The 13,417-nt window shown below is 53.1% G+C and overlaps 1 non-coding gene across 1 annotated transcript; it reads right to left on the reverse strand.

The window, feature by feature from the left end:
- Positions 1-10,300: 10,300 nt before the first annotated feature.
- LOC133098468 (U5 spliceosomal RNA) lies at positions 10,301-10,417 on the reverse strand. The gene has a single exon (XR_009702169.1). It is a non-coding gene; the product is annotated as a U5 spliceosomal RNA (small nuclear RNA).
- Positions 10,418-13,417: the final 3,000 nt, after the last annotated feature.

Below are 13,417 nucleotides of genomic sequence, written 5' to 3' on the forward strand. Positions count from 1 at the left end.
GCTTCCCAGCTGGCAAGGATGGCGGCTGCCACGGAGGCTGAAGAAGGGGCCCCGAGACTGGGGAGGGGAGCCAGAGGTAGGGAGAAGGGGTCTGCGCCTCCACCCCGCCACCCCCGGCCTGCTCCCCGGTACCCACATCGGCATCCCCGAGGGGCCACCACGGCCTCCATGGCAGCCCTGGCAGGACCGGCCCCCCAGCTCCTGGCACAGCTCCTGCCACCTGACTCTTGCCGGTGCTGCCAGGGCTGCTCTCTTCCTTCCAGAGGGAGGAACAGGAGGAAGAGAAGAAAAAAGCAGGGGCTTCCCCAGCTCAGGGTCAGAGGGCTCAGGGTGCAGACCCGGGATCATATCCCAGCCCCCCACACCCTGGCCTGTGAGCTGAGCCTCCTCCTTGGGCATAAGCAGCAGCATCCGTCCCAGAGCCCTGCGGGGATCGGTCGGTCCAAGGGCTGGGGGGCCCCTCCCAGGTGTGGGTCCCGATCCCAGCCCCTCCTCACCGGCCTCACTCCCTCCGGGTAAGGGGCTAACTCCTCTGTGCCGCGGGGTCCCTTCTGTACAACAGGGTGAAGACGCCAACTTGCAGGGCTGGAATCAAGACTCAATGAGACAATATACGCACAGGGCCTGGTGTGTGAACACCTGATAAACGGCCACATGATGTTGGCATCTGTCATCTTGCTTAGTCCGGTTGTGTGAACGCCATGTTCTCCCCAGTGGTGCCCCCCCTGAGAGGGGACCCGGCTGTGCCGAGCTGTTCCCTTCTTGAGTTCCAGAGTCCAAATAAACTGCCGTGGCAGCGCCAAGACCAGCTTCCTCAGTGCCAGGAAGGAGGGCACACAGGCGCCGGGCCTGGGCCCTCTGCCCCAGGGACAGACGGCTTGATTTGGGGGCCCTATGCTGCGAGCCTGCACCCTAAGTCCCAGAGCCAGACTCTGCGGCTCTGCCCACCCTGTCCTTCCTCACCAACTGATTCTGTGAAGCGAACACTCACTGAGTGCCCTCTTATGAGAGCAGACCCTGGGGTCGGGCAGATTGTGCTCAAATTCCAGCTCTCTCCTGGTTGGTGTGTCCTCAGATGAGCTACTTTACTTCTTTGAGCCTCAGTTTCCTCTTCTGTAAAATGGGGACAATAATACTTTCTTCAGAGGGGCCTTGTGAAGACTGGATGAGTTTACTAGGCAGGATGGCTGGGCTGCAGTGACACTAACAGCCCCAAGGCCTCAGTGGCTTTAACACAGCACTTATTTCCCATCACACAGAGTCAGCCGTGGTCCAGCCGCCTTCGGGCTTCCACAAAGGCGCAGGTGGGAGACAGAAGGGCTGGAGAATGGACAGCAACCATGAGATACTGTGGTTCAAAAGTGGCACATGGGGACTTCCCTGGTGGTCCAGTGGTTAAGACTTCACCTTCCAGTTCCGGGGGTGCAGGTTTGATCCCTGGTCGGGGAGCTAGGATCCCACATGTCTCGTGGCCAAAAAACCAAAACATAAAACAGAAGCAATATGTAACAAATTCAATAAAGACTTTAAAAATGGTCCACATCAAAAAAAAAAATCTTTATAAAATACCAAAAAAGTGGCACACGGGTCCCTTCCCACCTTCACTCACATTTCATTGGCCAGAATCAGTCACCTGGGGGACAGAGAGGTGCGACCACCCAAGGATGGGAAGTCACAAATGTTTGGGAAACAGTCGCAATGTCTGCCACCATGAGATGACACTGTGCTTCCCAAAAGTCCCCATTCACAGGCCGCCCCAAGATAGCACCTCACCTACAGTGAAATATTTTCCCTGATACTGATCCAGGCTAATGCTGTTCTCTACCTTAAACTTCATCCTAAACAAGAATGGCCATGGAGTCCCGGATTTGGTGTGCAGCATATACGCTTTCTGGTGCACACTGAAATAAATACATAACTGTTTGAATTGAAAACACACCCCTGAAATCACATCGTGAAGGACCACAGTCACACCTCCCACGCTGGCGAAGGTAAAGTTAAGTTGACGCTGTTCTTTTATCAGTGCCTGCCCCCTGCCTCTTATTAAGCTCTCAGAATAGGTTAGTTACTATTTTATTAACCGCTTTCTTAGTCCATCCACAAGCCCACCTAATCCCCATTTTACACATGAGGAAATGGAGGCAAAGAGAAGCCTCCTCTGAGGCCATGCAGCTGGGAAGTGATGGAGAGGCTCTCCTGCCTCCCACCTGCCACCCCCCCCACAAACAAGCTGTCCCCAACCTTGCTGGGCCTCCATCTTGGCTGATGTGGCCCAAATGCCCTTGACCCTGAAGGTTCCCTGGAGGCCCCGCTGGGAGGATCCTGCTCGTTGGAAAGGCAGCCAGGAGAGGGAAAGGGTTAAGCCTGTCATGTTGTGTTCCCACCAAACACCTCTGCTTAAATGCAAAATCCCAACAGGGTGGTGTTTGCTATAAAAGCCCTAAGAGTGATTTGTGAAGTCTCGAAGGCCTGTAATCTCGTCAGCGTAATGGGATTATATTTCAAATCACCACGGCCTGTTCATTACCCATTTAAACTCCTCTGACAGAGGAAAACTTACATAAACCGTGCATGGCAGCCCTTGCCGACTTCCCCACTCTCCTTCCTGATTAGACAAACAGATGCTGAGGTCTGGAATGAAAAAATAATGTGCCCATTTATTCATTTTTCTGACAAGTCACAGTAGATTTTTAACTGCCAATGAGTGACCTCCCGGAGGCACGGTGGCTGGGAGGTGGCCGCTAGGCAGCGAGTGGTCATTTCCTGGCCTGGCTGGGGCGGGGGGCTGCCTGCTGGGCCTCTCAGCTCTCACCACCCAGAGGCGGCCAGGGACCTTCTCAGGGTGACCAGGATGCAGCCACAGCCTGAAGTCATAGAGCCCCAGCAGGAATCCTGGCCCTACCTTGCTCAGCCAAGTGACTGAGGACAACTTTCATCTCTCTGAGCCTCAGTAGCCCCGTCTGTAACATGGAGAATGTAAGAGCGCTCATCTCGGAGGTGCGGGTTCAGGGTGCAGCTCCCACCCCAGGTTCCCGGGGACGGCATCCAGCCAGCACCACCAGCTGTGCCAGGCCCTCCTTCACCGTGACCTCTGGCGGATGGAGTTTTGCTAGTCACTTGCTGGGGCTGTGTCACTCTCTGCTCTGTGACGGTGCCTGGAGCAGAGGGGGGTGGGCGGAGGGGCAGCTGGGTCAGGGACCCCAGCTCTGCCTGCCCCATCCCGGTCCCAGGGTCCTGCCCCTGGGGTGCCCCCTCCTCATTCAGAAGCAGGATGCTGCCCCTGAAGACTCGTGTCCCCTGAGCTGGGCCAGGTGGCCACCGGCTAGAGGGGGCCCTAGGGCAGTGGGTGGAAAAGGGCAAAAATCACCCCTCATCTGTCATTCAAGGCCTCCCACCCTCTCCCAGGGCCCCGCGACCTCAGCCTCAGTGATCCCCAAGTCATCTCGTGTCTGTTCGCATGGTGCCCGCCTCCCCCCCTCCCACGGCTCCTGTAGCCAATGCCCTGACCCCAGAGACAGGCGAGGAGGGCGCCAGCATGGATAAATGATGCACCTCTGAGAGCCAGGTTCAACCCTGGAGCCGGCACAGGCTCGCACTGTAGAAGTCACAGCCAGTCACATCTCCCAGCCCCCTCTTCACGGCCCTCCTCTGGCCCTTTTTGGAAAAAACTCAGCCACAGACTTCCTGAAGGCAAACCCCAGTACTGGGGGAGAGGGGGTAGGCCTGAGTTATCTTTGGGTCCAGCCCAGGGCCTGGCACGGGGGTGGTGGCAGCAAGCGCCTGCTCCATAAACTCACCCTGTCATTCCACAAACATCTGAGCACAGCCTCTGGGCAGGGCTTTGGCCCTCAGGCTGCAGCAGGAACACAGAGGCTGATGCCCTCCAGGCCCCGTCACCTGGCAGGGAGGGCGCACTTTACCTGAGAGGCCTGGGAGAGATGAGAGCCAGGAGCTGTAGTGAGGTGGGGGACAGACCAGGGCTGGGACGCCGGGAAGCCCTGCTGCAGTCACTGGGAGCCGGTGAGGGAGGGGGCGGCCAGGTGGGTGAGTGTTCAAACAGCCTCAAGACTTGAGCTGAGAAGCTGCAGAAGGAATGAAAATCTGCCTCCTTGCTGTGTGACCTTGGACCCATGACTCAACCTCTCTGAGCCGTCTTCTCATCTGCACGACTGGGACAGAATCTCATCTTCAGTGTCACTGGCCTGGCGCACAATAGGGGATCAGTAACAGGTAGCCATGGAGACAGGGTGCCTAGTCACGTACAGGGAACACGAGGGCCAAGGCCTCCCCCTGCCAACTGGCTTCAGGGAGCATCCCCAGAACCCCAGGGAAGCCCCCTGGATCCAGCTGGGGGCCTAGGCCCTCCCTCCCAGGGCCCTCTCCCCTCACCAGACCCGCCTGCCTTGCTGACTAGCCCCCAGGCAGGGTTCACATCTTCATGCGTTAGCTCTATGAATACATAAGAAATACTGTGAAGCTAATTCTTTTTAAAATGATAACATTTGTCTATATTAGAGCATTCCAGCCCCCAGCTTCCTGAAAGCTAAAAATATTTTAATGTCATATTCCCATGTAAATTTTAGTTTAGAATTTAATACCCTTTTAACATACATTAAATTTTTAGCATTCTTCAAGCCCTTGACTCTTCTAAGGGCTTAGCTGCTGGGTGTTGGAGAAAAGGGCTGGGGAAGGCTGTAAATTAAGAGAGAAAGTTCTAGAATTAGGTTACCCCCAAATCTCTGTGCCCACCTCATCTTGGGAGTTACTCCTCTGGGCTGAGGAGTGTCTGAGCCAAACCCTGGAGTCCTGGGGAGGTGTCAGCAATGTTGGTTTCCTTGCTGGAGTGGCTGTGACTTTATCAAATAAATACAGTTGTGGCTTTATTGGGGCCCCAGGAGGACTCCTCACAGCAGCCCAGGTCGGGGAAGCCAGATGGCCTGGTTGCCTGGCTCAAACCCTGCTTCTGCCACTTGCCAGTAGGTGACCTTGGCAAGCTGTCAGTGCCTGTTTCCTTGCCCCAAACAGGGGCAAGGAAAATGGGGCCAAGGTCAGAGTTAGTGCACAGACTGTGTTTGAGTGAATACTTATGAAGGGGGAGGTTATCAGCTCCGCAGAGGAGGTAACCTCCAGGATGAACTGGCTGGCCTTGCTAAGGCGTCCGGGGGGTTGACGTATGGGAGCTGGAGCAGATCATTTTGACTGATCCATACCCCCACTCCAGCTCCTAGAGTGACACCTCATCCCCCAGCCATAGGGACGCCCAAGGGTGTCTTTGCAAAGCACCATGATTAGCCCATGGGCGGCAGCCCCCCATTAGTTCCCTCTTGGGATGAGACCAGGGACAGCCAGGGGAGGGGCTCTGAAAATGGCAGGAAGGGGAGTTCACAGCAGCCTTTGGGGGAAAGCGGAGTGGGGACTTCATGCCCATGCTCACCAGGCCGAGGTCTGGGGTCTGCCTGGGGCACTTGGCCCACCAGCCTCGAACTCTGGAGTCCGGGGCTGCTCTGGCCCAGGCCCACACCCCCTGCCATGGGTCACCAGCCAGGCTCCTTGAGTGAATCCCATGTCTCTGAGGGCCCATCTGTGAAACTGGGGCAAAAATAACAAAGCCTCCCTCTTGGGAGGACCCAGCACAGTATGTGTCATCACCAAAACTCGATGTGTGGTGAAAGGCTCGTGGGGCCATCCGTCCAAGCGATCATTAACCAGAATGAGACATTTACAATGTGGAGACCTGAAATCCAGTGAGATGACGGCTCTCCTTTCTAATCGCTTTCAGGGGATGATACAATGCATTGATTGACAGAGACAAGCCACAGTTTGGGCTCTGACCAGTGTCTGCAACTAAAGCAGCAGGCTTGTTAACGTAGATTTACAAAGAGCATCTCCATCCTGGCTAGAGGAAGGCCTGCTGTTGGTGTGGGATACTGGGGGGAGCCAGGGACCAGGTAGGGACGCTCTTGAGCCTGCCCCAGAAGAAGCCTAAGGGGTCCTTCTCCAAGGTGGCCACTAATGAGTCAGTTTCCTCATGGGGAGTGAGTGAGTTCCCTGACTCTGGAGGAATGTAAGCACTCAGCATTCAGTCAACACGTGTCCACTAATGCCTACCCTGTGCCATGCCCGGCACGGGCCCTGAAGGTACAGAAATGACCTGACTCAGAGCCTCTCTTTGGGATCTCGTGGTCCACGGGGCCAAGACCCGTTCTCTAGTGTTTGGGTGACCAGATGTCTAGAAGGGGAGTGGAAACAGACACATCCTTCTCCTCATAGACCCCTTCGCAGCTGGGGGCTGAGAACACTCCTGGCTCTGGTGGATCCTACTGGAGGAAGACAAGCTGGTGGACGCCTGGGGAGGACAGATTCCAGGGCAAGAGCCCCCAAGAGGAACTCACCAAGCGAGAGGAACGAGAGTGGCCAGCAAGTCCAACCTCGTCCGTGGGGAGCATTGTGAGCAAGAGGTGGCTCCTCGGCCTTCCTCTGGGCTCAGGCAGCCTCACTGCACAGCCCACGGCTGCAGCTCCTTGAGGCCTGAGAGCTCAACATGCACAAAGGCCCCTGCCAAATGGTTGACGTCATCATTACCCAATAAATCTTCCACTTATTATGGAAAGAGGGGCTCTTAGGGGCTTCTCCCCATATCGTTGGTTTCTCCCATCCATGTTGGGAAAGGAGGCCTTTCTGTGTCCCTTCCTAGGATGCTGTGAGGGGCCCTTGGGGACGGGACAGATGTCCTAGGCTATCACAGAGCAGCCCTCAGCTGACATTCACACCTCCCAACACGGAGACCAGACTTTCATCAATGCGTGTGTCACCAGTGGACAGAACTTCAGCAGCTGCCTTGCGTCACCTTGATCACCCTCAGCTCTGCTGTCCCATTTCTGGGCCTCATTCTCTGCTCCTGGAAGGGGCATCTTCCACATGGCAAGAGGGATGTGGACAAAGGTCCAGTCTGTTCCAGGCTTTGGAACCACAGAGGAGGGACTTCTTATCCACATACCATATACACATGCCAGGCCAGGTCTCTGATTGGCCTGGCAGCAGTCACATGTTCACCCCTGGGCCAATCCGTGTGGCTAGGGGATGGGCTGCTGTGATTGGCAACACTGCCCCCACCCCCAGGACCACAGGGCTCAGGGGAAGGGAAGGGCCTCAGTCAGCAGAGCAGAGGAAGGGGGGACAGGTAGAGTCTGTTGACCTCCTCAGCAGTTACTATGTGCCAATCACTGTGCTAAATACTTTTTTTAAATTTTTTCCCAAAATCACCCAGAAGCAGAGACCGATAGCATCCTTCCACAGTAATAAGGCCTAAAGGGTGAAGGGGCTTTGCCCAGCAAGGAAGGAACTGGACCTGCTTCTGACTCCAACCCCCAGTGCTCCACCTCGTGCACCACCTCCCCCATGTGGGCACAGAGGAGGCGAGGCCTCGCGCCAAGCACAGCGTCCCTCGGGAATGGTGGCCTGAGTGTGTGAGCATGCATGGTATGTGACTGTGTGTGGTGTGGTGTGTATATGTGGTGTGAGTGTGTGCAGTGTGTGTGGTTTGTGTGTGGAGTGTGTGGCGTGAGTGTGTGTGGTGCGTATGGTGTGTGGTGTGTGTGTATGTGTGTGTCTGGTGTGCTGTGTGGTGTGTGTATGTGTGTGTCTGGTGTGCTGTGTGTGTGATGTGTGTGTGTCTGGTGTGGTGTGTGGTGTGAGAGTTTCCTCCGTGAGCCGCCTGCCCGTGCCCATCCCCGCTCCCTCCGGGCAGGGCACGCGCCCTCACACACCTCTGCTCAGGGCACAGCGAGGCTGACGGCGTCGGCTCTCCGAGGAGGCCATGCGGGTCTCTAAGCAGCCCTCTCTCCCCACTGCTGAACAGCTGGCCACCATCTTGGCACACATTTCCCTGTCATATCTGATTTGCAAAGTCGTGTCTGTAACAGACCCACAGGAGCGTCCAGTTGGGGCTTTTTCAGGTCAAGGAGTATTTTCCAGAGTCTCTGGTTCTTCAGAGGAGAAAAAGAATGTGAACAGCCCTCCTTCTCCGTTGCCAGGCTGACACTCTCAACCGTGGAATCTTCCTCCCAGCCACCCTGGGCTAAGGGCTAAGGCCTTGAGTATCACCTTGAGGTTCTGTCATTATCCCATTTTACAGATGAGGAAATTGAGGCTCACAGGAGTCCTGTCATTTCCCCAAGGTCACACAGCAGCTAAGAGCAAAGTTTAATTTGAACACAGCCCCTCTGGCCCCTCAAGCCCTCACTCATCACCATCATGTCCACAGCCTCCCTGCAGATGCCTGAGCTGAGCTGTCCCTGCTGGTCTAACTCCAGGACCTCCTCCTCCAGGAAGCCTGCCTGAACTGTCACAGCTCTCCTTGGCGCCTTGGGCTCTTACCACTGACTGGAGCCTCTGGTTTCCAGAGCATTCTGGGAGGGGCCCACCAGAGCTGGGTGACTTTGACCCCCTGAAGGCATCGACTTGGCCAACATGCTTTGACTGGATGGAGTGGAAGCCCATGAGGATGCGGGCTAAGCAGGTTCCTTTCCTGCAGGACCCCTCAGAGCCTTTAATGGGCACCGTGCACCATGCTCCAGAAAGGGGTGGCATATGCAGTGTTTCCCAAACACCTTTTTTGCCAAAGCATGTGTTCACATTTCTAGAACTGGAGTAGCTAAGAACTCAGAGTGGTGATGTTGTTTCAGGCAATCCAAAGGAGGCAGGGTCAGGTCCTGGCTGAGAGAAAACCAGCTCTGCCACCTATTAGCTGTGTGACCTTAGGCAAGTCACTTTACCTCTCTGAGCCTCAGTTATCCCATACACTTCCATGGGGCTCATCAGGACCACTCCATCTTCGTCCAGGCTTCCCTCATCACCCTCCAACCAGCAAAAGCCTCTCCTCAGGCCTCTCTGGCTCCCGTCTGTCTCTCACCCCTAGATAGGAGCTCTGGGCCTGGAGGACTCAAGTTTGTCTTGCTCCCCACTCACTGTATCCCCAGCACCAGAGCAGGCCTGGCACAAAATAATGTTTGTTTAATGAATGAATGGATGGATGAATTCCTATGTGAACACTCTGAATTTAGTCTGGGGCATGCATGGCTGGCGGAGCAGCCCAGGGCCACTCCCCACCCTGATCCCCCTCCCTACCCCTCTCCTACACCTGAGTCTGGTTTGAACCCAAAGGAAGTCCAAGTCTCACTCAGCAAACATTTATTCAATTTGAATAATTATATCCTGTTGGGAGTTGGCAGATGGCGAGAGATGGTTGGGAGAAACTCTTTGTCTTCTCATATAAAGAACAGCCTCCCCCTCTAGAGGACACTAGAAGCTCCAAGCCTGGGCTCTGCCCCCAGGTGCATGGGCTGCTTGACTCCACACCACACCACTGTGGCAGGACTATAGCACTGTGCCCATTGCACAGATGAGGAGAGTGAGGCTCAGAGTGCTCAGTGACTCACCCAAGGTCACACAGCTAGGGGGAAGCAGGGCAGAAATTTCAACTAGGTTTCATCTGACCCCAGACCCTGTAATCTTAACCCTTGTTCTTGACTAAGAGGCATGGGACACTAGGAAGACCACAGTTCTGATCTGGGTTGAAATCCTAGCTCTGCCTCACCCCCTATTTTTGCGTGACACTAGGCTAGTCATTTCACCTCTCTGAGCCTCAATTTTCCTCATCTGCAAAATGGGGCTAATAATCCCTCCTCTACAGGGTCATGAGAATTAAAGGAGCTAGTAGATGGGAGGGAGATTTCTGAGGTAGAGGCATATAACAGGTGTTCAATAAGCTTTTGTGGAATGAATGATTACCTTCTGCTGGTGCTGCCAACTGTCCCAGAACATGCACAGAGACACAGAGGCACAGAGCTTGAACAAGCATTCCCTGGGACAGACAATGAGAAAACGGGTGCAGTGGAGCCGTGTGCTTGAGGCCAGCACAGCCTAGACCCATTCTCCAGCTTCAGGGGCTCTGTGTGGGCACATGAGCCTTGGTACATGTAGGCCAAGATGACTGCCACACCACTCAAGATGGCTGCCTCAGCACTCAAGATGGCCACCACACCAGACAAGATGGCCACCACACAGCTGCCACGTGTGCCCCAAAAAGCAGCATCCACTGGGTACCAAGAGCCCCACTGTGACTGGATTCAAAACAAACAAACAAAAATAATTGTTAAACTGTGATCAGACTCCAAATGGAGTGAGTCAAAACCCAGGGCAGCCTAGTCTCTCCCAGGAATAAGAAGAAACCAGTCAGCCCATCCCTGTGCCCCTGAGAATGCTGGGTAATTACTTTTTCCCTTTTGTCTGTTTTCTTTTAGCAGAACCACCAAGAACTGGCCACAAAAATCAGTTAAAGCTTCCAAAGTGCTTCTTTCCCCAGAAATCTTTTATAAAAGGTGAAAGATTTACAGGACCTGAAGAGCAAACCAAGCAGGATAATTGTTTTTGGAATGACCCCAATATTTTCACCCCAGCGACCCCAGCTGGGCATCTTGCCCCATATTTATGATTCCTGGTCTTCTGCGTGCCACTGGGCGACCTTTCTGAGCCCCCTCTGTGAGCCCCCAGTTCCTTATCGGGCCTGTAACTCACCCTGACGTTATCTCTCGTAAGGGTCTTATGCACTTTAATTTAACTGCCCTCATCATTATTTCCCAGACTTCAAGGTTTTCTCTTTCGAGCTGCCCTTCCTGGGACAAGCATAATCTGTTTGCCATCAAGCCGAATAAATATGTTTGTGCGGGAGATGGGAACCGTTTGGAAAGAGTGGCTCAGGCCTGGGAAGCAGCCTCCAGCTCTCACTCCCTCTGGGCAGCAAGGGCTGGTCTGTGTGTCCTTGAGCCGCTGTCCTGGTGGGAGCCACTGCCTTAGTTCTAAGGCTGGGTGGCCAGTTGTAGCAAATGAAAATACAAGACACCCAGTTAAATTTGAATTTCAGATAAACATTGAATTTTTTTAGTATAAGTATGTCCCATTCAATATATGCCAAAAAATTATTCGTTGTTTATCTGAAATTCAAATTTAACTGGGTGTCTTGTGTTCAATCTGGTATCAGCTCCCTGGGGTGGTCCCCCTCACTCCCCCAAATGCAGATTAACATATTGGAGAGTGTTCGTTTACTAGTGTTGCCATAACAAAGTACCACAGACTGAGTGGCTTAAACAAAAGAAATTTATTTTCTCACCATTCTGGAGGCTAGAAGTGCAATATCAAGGTATCAGCAGGGTTGGTTTCTTATAAAGTCCCTCTCCTTGGCTTGTAGATGGCCCCCTTCTCCCTGTGTTCTTACGCGGTCATTCCTCTGTGTGTGTCCTAATTTCCTCTTCTTAAACAGCCATGTTGGATCAGGGCCCACCCTAATGACCTCATTTTAACTTAATTACTTCTTTGCAGACCCTACCTGCAAATACAGTCACATTCTAAGGTACGGGGGCTGGGACTCCAATGTATGAATTTCACGGGGACACATTTCAGCCCATAACAAAGGGTGTTTAACCACCTCCCACCAGAAAGCCCCAGAATCTGGGGCTTAATCCAGAGCAGGCCTGAGAAGACAAGAACCTTGGCTGTCTGGCCGCCATAATGTTCTGCAGCACCTGCCAGCAGAGAAGGCCCACAATGAATGCAGTCAGGGTCCTGTCAGATTCACCCACACTCTCTCCCGACCATCCTGGCGATGCTGAGGGGTCCCCTGAGGACCCTGCAAGGCAGGTACAATTTGTCAAGGGGTGCAGAGCAGGAATGAGGCACAGGAGCACAAAGGCAATTTGAAATTATCCAAACTATCCAATCCTAAACTTGCTCAGACCTGCCTACCCTGCTGTTTTGATATTGTATCACAGCCACGCAAGATATTACCTTGGTGGGAATTTTGGGGGGAAGGGTACCCCAGACTCTCCATACTATTTCCCCAACTTCTTGTAAGTCTATAATTAACTTCAAAATAAGAAAAATTTGAGAAAAATATAAAACAAGAAATGTGTTGAAGAAATCAGAACCAAATCTTTATTTACATGAAGTTTATTAAACCCCAGTGAGAATACAAAATACCCTGGTGCCCCAGGTTGAACAATAGATAAGATTTATAAACTCAAAGAACTTTGTGTGAGAAAGTTATTAATACATAATAAGTCTAATACTAAAAAGGCAATGATGGGGACTTCCCTGGTGGCGCAGTGGTTAAGAATCTGCCTGCCAAGGCAGGGGACACAGGTTCGAGGCCTGGTCCGGGAAGATCCCACATGCCGCGGAGCAACAAAGCCCGTGCGCCCCAACTACTGAGCCTGCGCTCTAGAGCCCACGAGCCACAACTACTGAGCCCGTGTGCCACAACTACTGAAGCACGCACACCTAGAGCCCGTGCTCCACAACAAGAGAAGCCACCACAATGAGAAGCCCGCTCACCGGAACGAAGAGTAGCCCCCGCTCGCCGCTGCTAGAGAAAGCCCGCATGCAGCAATGAAAACCAACGCAGCCAAAAATTAATTAATTAATTAAAATAAAATAAAATACATTATTTTTAAAAAGGCAATGATGTAAAAAGGCAAGATGAAAGGAATAACGGAAAAAATCATAAATATTGGGTAATTAGTGGAAACATAAGAAATAAATAATTTAATAAATAAGTAATGAATAATTGGATAAAGTAATTACCTAGTATCTTAATGCTGGCTGATTTTCTCTCCTGACCCCAAGATTGATGGATTTTCATTACCTTTATCCAATCGTGTCCCTCTTTGATGTGAAGACTTGTTTTTACTTATTTTTAGAATACTCTGTCAGCTTCTAATATTTCTAAGTATTATTAAATTAATATCTTGGCTTCTGTAATTGATAATACACATGAAATAAAAACCAAGTGGAAAAAAAGAACGGAACTATGCCTGAGTCAGAGAAGACGGTACAAGAGCAGGAAAGTTCAATCAGGTGACGCAGTGAGACAAAGGCTAACTACTGGAGGAGAGGCTGTCACTCCAGTGGGGCAGGACCTGTCTGTCTGTCTCCTCACCCCTGATTCTCAGAGTCTGGCACAGGGAAGGCTCACAATATTTGCGGAGTGACTGACTGAATGAATGAATGAATGAATGAAAGATGCCTCAGTTGGAGTTCTGCCCATGGCCTCCCTGGCTGCCGAGCCTCCCTGGGTTGGGCCCCTGAGGCCTGGTCCCCAGAGGTGAAGTGTAGCCGCTCCACCCCCCACCCCCGCCGAGGCCCTGCCTGTGCCCTGCAGCCAGGGACAGCCACTCCCTGTCCCTTCCCCGGTGTCCTGGCACCTGAGCACCCACCTCTCTGGGCACCCGGCACTGCCACCTGCAGCAAGGGGAGGATGCCCAGGAGGGGGGAGCACACGCTTCCTCAGGAGGCCCGGCCCAGCTGTTTGGGGAGGCCTCAGGCCTGTAAAGACACGGTGCTTCTGCGAGAGTCTCCTGATACA

This window comes from Eubalaena glacialis, chromosome 9 (assembly GCF_028564815.1).
Source record: "Eubalaena glacialis isolate mEubGla1 chromosome 9, mEubGla1.1.hap2.+ XY, whole genome shotgun sequence".
In the NCBI taxonomy this organism is placed as follows: Eukaryota; Metazoa; Chordata; class Mammalia; order Artiodactyla; family Balaenidae; genus Eubalaena; species Eubalaena glacialis.